Here is a 6712-nt window from a genome sequence, read left to right as displayed (position 1 = left end):
GTAGTTTGAGCATTCTTTGGCATTGCCTTTCTTTGGGATTGGAATGAAAACTGACCTTTTCCAGACTTGGTAGTCAAGGCCATCTGGATGAATGCCAAGTTCATGCAAAGGGCTGAGAGCACATTGCTCTTTGTTCCCTGACTTATTTGCACTTGACTACAGGCCTCTTTTCTCCAAATGGAGGAAGGCTAGGGACCTGGCAACTCAGAAAGTCTACAACAGAAAGCCAGTCTTAATTCCTGTTTGGATATTCAGCAAAGAGCCGAGGTGTATGGAGGGCCAAACGTGTCCCCCACTCTGTGCAGGCACTGTCCACACCTTGCCTGTTTTACTCTCACATCAGCTCTAGGAAGCGTCAGCTCCATTTCTCAGATGAAGAAACTGAGAAGTAAAGGTCCCAGAGCCCGAGAGTCGTGCAGCTGGACTGCTGGTGGACTTTTCTGCTTTGCCCCAAGCAGAAGGAACGGCAGTGGGGCTGGATTCCCCCTCACCAGGGAGGCCTGCCTGACCTTCCATCTGGGCCACTTCATCCCAGGAAATGTCCCTGTGTCATCGTGGTCACCTCCCCTAGCCTTAGAAGGAGACACAGAGGAGTGATGGGTGTCACCCATGAGGGCCACACACTATGGTTTGGTCTTACAATCACGCTGGAACATAGGCCAGGAGTCTGATCGGACTTTGCAAATAAGAGGGGAGGGGCGAGGTGGCGGATTTCTGGGGAGGAGCCAAGATTCCAACCAAGTTTGAGATTTGCCACTTGCAAATATCACTCCTAGTTTAAAGTTCTTTTTCTGTCATTTCTTTCCCCAATAAACTCTTCTCTCTTTCACTAGCATGACTTTAGTTTGACAGCCAAGCAAAACCACAGTGAGAAGAAGAACTCAGTTAAACATCCATTTAAGTGATGGGCAGGTTATCATAAAGGTCTTCTGATGCAGAATGGACACTGGACATTCCTGGACTCGATAAACACCAGTTCACAGTAGAGCCACCAAGGGGGCTGCAGACTCAAATCAAGGTGAGGATTTAGCACGCCCTTTCACCACAGTCAAAAGGAAAAAAAAAGTTTGTCACAAAAGGACAAACACTGTATGACTCTACTCAAATAAGTTCCTGAGAGGAGTCAAATTCACAAAGACCAAGGATTCAGAGGTGCCTGTCAGGGGTGGAAGGGAGGGAGAGTAGGGTGTTACTGTTTAACGGGGACAGAGTTTCTCTTTTGATGTAAAACATTCTGTGAATGGAGGGTGATGCTAATTGCATGACAGTGTGGGTGTCCTACAAAGGTGCCAACAAAGGTCCGTCTAGTCAAGGCTTTTCCAGTGGTCATGTATGGATGTGAGAGTTGGACTGTGAAGAAGGCTGAGCGCCGAAGAATTGATGCTTTTGAACTGTGGTGTTGGAGAAGACTCTTGAGAGTCCCTTGGATTGCAAGGAGATCCAACCAGTCCATTCTGAAGGAGATCAGCTCTGGGATTTCTTTGGAGGGAATGATGCTAAAGCTAAAGCTCCAGTACTTTGGCCACCTCATGCGAAGAGTTGACTCATTGGAAAAGACTCTGATGCTGGGAGGGATTGGGGGCAAGAGGAGAAGGGGACGACAGAGGGTGAGATGGCTGGATGGCATCACTGACTCGATGGACGTGAGTCTGAGTGAACTCTGGGAGTTGGTGATGGACAGGGAGGCCAGGTGTGCTGCGATTCATGGGGTCACAAAGAGTCGGACACAACTGAGCAACTGAACTGAACTGAACTGAGTGTGGGTGTCCTTAACACCGCTGAACTCTACACTTAGCAATGGCTAAACTAGGACTTCCCTGGTGGTGCAGATAAGACTCCTCCTGCTAATGCAGGGGATTCAAGTGCAATCCCTGGTCCAAAAAGATTCCACATACTGGGGAGCCACTAAGCCCGGGTGCCACAACTACTGAGCCCGTGCTATAGAGTGCATGAGTCACACGTGTCTAGAGCCTGTGCTCTGCAACAGGAGAAGCCATCGCAATGAGAAGCCCAAGCACCATAACAAACAGTAGGCCTTGCATGCCACAACTAGAGAAAGCCTGCTGCAAGCAAGGAATGGCAACCCACTCCAGTATTTTTGCCTGGAAAATCCCATGGACAGAGGAGCCTGGTAGGCTACAGTCCATGGGGTCACAAAGAGTCAGATGGGACTGAACATGCACATCAAAGCAAGGAGAACCCAGCCAAGTGAATAATCAAATATGTGAATAAATAAAAATTTTAAAAATGGGTAAAATGGTAAAGTTGATGATTTTAAAAATTTTAAATAAATTGTTAAAAAACCGAACCTTTATCGGAAAACATAGTAGCACCTGAACCCTTTACAATCTGCAAAGCACTTTCACACACATTGTTGTGTAAGCTACCACAGCCCTCTGATGACAACATTTATTATCCCTGAGTCACAAGGGAAAACTAAGGTTCAGACTTGCCCCTCAAGTGGGGAATCTGGGCGGGTCTCCCTGCCTCTTGTTTCGGTTTGTTTTCTGAATTATGCCATTTCCTTAGAGGAAGAGAAATCTTTAAATCCTTGAATAGTCTAAAAATGTAATTTTCTTCCACAATAGCTTGAGATGAGTCACAATGTCAAATACCACTTGGCCTAAGAAGTGAGCCCAGCTGCCAGAGGCCCTAGTGGGCACTGGGAGATGGGTCCGACCGGGCCCATGGGGACCCACTGCAACTGGCTCCAAGTGTTAACTCGCTCCTGGAACAGCCCCACCTCAGGGGGAAAGCTGCCTGAACTCTTTCGTCACAGAGCCTCTGGGCCCCATTCGGCTGCGTCCATGACTCTGCATCTTCCATGAGTAGGGAGAGAATTTGCCATCATGCAGCCCTTTTAGGCTACCCCAGGTTTTGCTGTGACTTGGTTTCCTTGCTCATAGAAAGAGTGAGTAGCCTGTAGAGTCACTGAGAGGATGAGTGAGACAAGGCAGGGACTGGGCTTGGTGAACAGTAGGTGCTCAGTCAACAGGAAGTGCTGTTTTCTGGGCTCACCATGTTGGCATCATCTCTTTTCCTCTTTTAAAACCTCCCTGAGTTGTCTGCCGTTCTCATCATTCCTGTGCGTGGATAAGAAAGCAGACTTAGAAGATTCATTCATTCATTTCCCAAGGTCACAAAGCTGGCCTCCCTTCCCCTTCATTTATCCAACGATCCTTATCTCCACAATTCAACTCTTGAATCAGAGACTAAAAAAATAATAATAAGTATAGACTCACAGACAAAATCACACAGTTGTAAAATTGCTACAGAGAGGTCCTGTGTACCCTTTACCCAATTTTCCTGCAGTGGTGATATTTTATATAACTGCAGTCACTATCAAAATACAACTAACTAGAATATAGATGGCACCCCACTCCAGTACTGTTGCCCGGAAAATCCCATGGATGGAGGAGCCTGGTAGGCTGCAGTCCATGGGTTGCTCAGAGTTGGACAGGACTGAATCGAGTTAGCAGCAGTAGCAGCAGCAGCAGCAGCAGCAGCAGCAGCAGAATATAGATTGCACTCAAATTCTACCAGTTTTTGCATGTTCTCATTTTTATGTCTTTGAGATGTGCCAGGAGCCAGTGTGAGGAACTCTGCCTGTGGCAAAGGTCATGAGGAAGGAGATTCGACATATGCAAAGGCGGGATCGAGCCTCAGGAGTCCCCCTGGAAATTCTCGAGCATCTACCCCCAAAACCAGAGTCTGCCTACTTTCTGCCTTGTGCTCTCACCTACACCTCTGACTTTACGGGGGGCTGTCCCCCACCACCATCTCTCTGTCTGAAAAAGAGTTAACTTACAGCTCCAGTTAATAAAGTTCCTGGGCGTGACAAGAGTGTTTTAGTTCACAACCATAAGAGGCATGAGATGTTCTAAACTGTCTAAATACAGATTCCTTTGAGCAGTTAAAAGATTGGTTAGAAATTGTATTGGTGAAGGGTTTTTCACTTGTTGGGCCAATGTTTGCTGCTAAGTTTCCATATCCCTTACCTACTGTGTCCCTGGCAGTGTATTGATTAATATAATTGGTTTATAGAATGTAAGTAGTAGCTTTAATGTTTGTAATCTTGGACCCTTGAGTTAATTCTTTTCTTGTTATAGCCTACCACACCTTTGCCCTATAGGAATGCAACTTTATCTAATGCTTTTGAAGGGTGGAGCCTGACTAATCACCTTTAGAGAAAAATAAGTTTTCTGAAGAAAGGGTCTTAAAATGTTAACAGGCCTCCTGGCCAGAAGATGATGTAAATCACCTAAACTTTTGCATATGATAAGTTTGCAGGAAGAAAGCCTGCTTACTGCTGACTCTACCCCTTCCCCCATTATCCCCTATGCACAACTTAAGGTATAAAAACTACTTTGGAAAATAAAGTGCGGGCCTTGTTCACCGAAATTTGGTCTCCCCATGTCGTTCTTTCTCTCACCTTCCGGCTGAATTGGAGCATGGAGACTCATCAAGCCTACTAATTTTGCTGGGCTTCTAAGATCTGACAGGGGAGGCCTTAGTGTCTCCTCTCCTTCGGGAGAACGGGATGACGCCTGCGGCCTAGGTGACGTAAATTCCTAGCCTTGGAATTTTATTAGCTTTCCACGTAAACCAAGTTATTCAGCCTCTTTTCTCCACTGAATTTCCTCACTGAGCTATCCTTATTTAACCACTCTTTATATCCTTAATTAACGTTTAATTAAGCAATTGTTTCCTGATCCTCGCCGACGCTGTCCCCGCTTCGAATTTCCTGGATCCACCGGGGCTGGACCCCGGCAGAGATGGTCCTACCACATTGTATCATATGTGCAGATTCATTTAACCATCATGAAAACTGATATACAGAGTGTTCTGTGCCCACGAAAGAACTCCCTGTGCTGATCCTCTGGGGTCACTTCTTTCTGGGCCTTCCCTAATTCTGGGCAACCACTGATCTGTTCTCCATTCCTAGAATTTTGGCATTTTGTGAATATTTTATAAGTGGAGTCATGTAGCACGTAACCCTTTAAGACTGGCCGTTGCATTTTTTACTTCTATTTTTCAGTTGTGCCATGTGGCACGCAGGATCAAACCTGTGGCTCTGGTAGAGGAAGAGCAGAGTCTTAACCACTGGACCCCCAGGCAAGTCCCAAGGCAGATCTTTTTAAATTCACTCAGCAAACTTCTCTTGAGATTCACCCAATGGGCTGCGAGTATCAGTAGTTCATTGCTTTTTGTGGGTAAGTAACCCTAGAGCCATAAGAAAGGATCTTGGCAGTATGGTACTGGCACAAAGACAGAAATATAGATCAATGGAACAAAATAGAAAGCCCAGAGATAAACCCATACATTTATGGGCACCTTATCTTTGACAAAGGAGGCAAGAATATACAGTGAAGAAAAGACAATCTCTTTAACAAGTGGTGCTGGGAAAACTGGTCAACCACTTGTAAAAGAATGAAACTAGAACACTTTCTAACACCATACACAAAAATAAACTCAAAATGGATTAAAGATCTAAACATAAGACCAGAAACTATAAAAATCTTAGAGGAGAACATAGACAAAACACTCTCGGACATACATCACAGTAGGATCCTCTATGATCCACCTCCCAGAATATTGGATATAAAAGCAAAAATAAACAAATGGGACATAAATAAACTTAAAAGTTTCTGCACAACAAAAGAAACTATAAGCAAGGTGAAAAGACAGCCTTCAGAATGGGAGAAAATAATAGCAAATGAAGCAACTGACAAACAACTGATCTCAAAAATATACAAGCAACTCCTACAGCTCAATTCCAGAAAAATAAATGACCCAATCAAAAAATGGGCCAAAGAACTAAATAGACATTTCTCCAAAGAAGACATACAGATGGCTAGCAAACACATGAAAAGATGCTCAACATCACTCATAATCAGAGAAATGCAAATCAAAACCACAATGAGGTACCATTTCACGCCAGTCAGAATGGCTGCAATCCAAAAGTCTACAAGCAATAAATGCTGGAAAGGGTGTGGAGAAAAGGGAACCCTCTTACACTGTTGGTGGGAATGCAAACTAGTACAGCCACTATGGAGAACAGTGTGGAGATTCCTTTAAAAACTGGAAATAGAATTGCCATATGACCCAGCAATCCCACTGCTGGGCATACACAGCAAGGAAACCAGAATTGAAAGAGACACGTGTACCCTGATGTTCATTGCAGCACTGTTTATAATAGCCAGGGTATGGAAGCAACCTAGATGTCCATCAGCAGATGAATGGATAAGGAAGCTGTGGTACATATACACAATGGAGTATTACTCAGCCATTAAAAAGAATACATTTGAATCAGTTCTACAGAGGTGGATGAAACTGGAGCCTATTGTAGAGTGAAGTAAGCCAGAAAGAAAAACACCAATACAGTATACTAATGCATATATATGGAATTTAGAAAGTTGGTAACGACAACCCTGTATGCGAGACAGCAAAAGAGACTTGGATGTATAGAACAGTCTTTTGGGCTCTGTGGGAGAGGAAGGGGGGGTATGATTTGGGAGAATGGCATTAAAACATGTATAATATCATATAAGAAACAAATCGCCAGTCCAGATTCGATACAGGATACAGGAAGCTTGGGGCTGGTGCACTGGGATGACCCAGAGGGATGGTATGGGGAGGGAAGTGGGAGGGGGGGTCAGGAGGGGGAACACGTGTACACCTGTGGCGGATGCATGTTGATGTATGGCAAAAC

General features: G+C 44.9%; 1 protein-coding gene across 4 annotated transcripts in view; it reads right to left on the bottom strand.

Moving 5' to 3' along the window:
• The window catches only part of LOC105003397 (apolipoprotein L2-like), a 41549-nt gene that overhangs the window by 30555 nt on the left and 4282 nt on the right, over positions 1-6712 (bottom strand). Inside the window, exon 2 of one of the 4 annotated variants that reach the window (XM_010860534.1) lies at positions 3019-3083. The exons of the other annotated variants lie outside the window; for them this stretch is intronic. The gene's annotated coding sequence lies outside the window, so the exon portion shown is untranslated. The remainder of the gene's footprint in view (positions 1-3018; positions 3084-6712) is intronic. 4 annotated transcript variants of the gene reach the window in all.

This window comes from Bison bison, unplaced genomic scaffold (assembly GCF_000754665.1).
Source record: "Bison bison bison isolate TAMUID 2011002044 unplaced genomic scaffold, Bison_UMD1.0 scf7180017864468, whole genome shotgun sequence".
NCBI classification, from domain to species: domain Eukaryota; kingdom Metazoa; phylum Chordata; class Mammalia; order Artiodactyla; family Bovidae; genus Bison; species Bison bison.
Note: the sequence above shows the minus strand (reverse complement) of the source record. Positions and strands in the feature narration are given on the sequence as shown.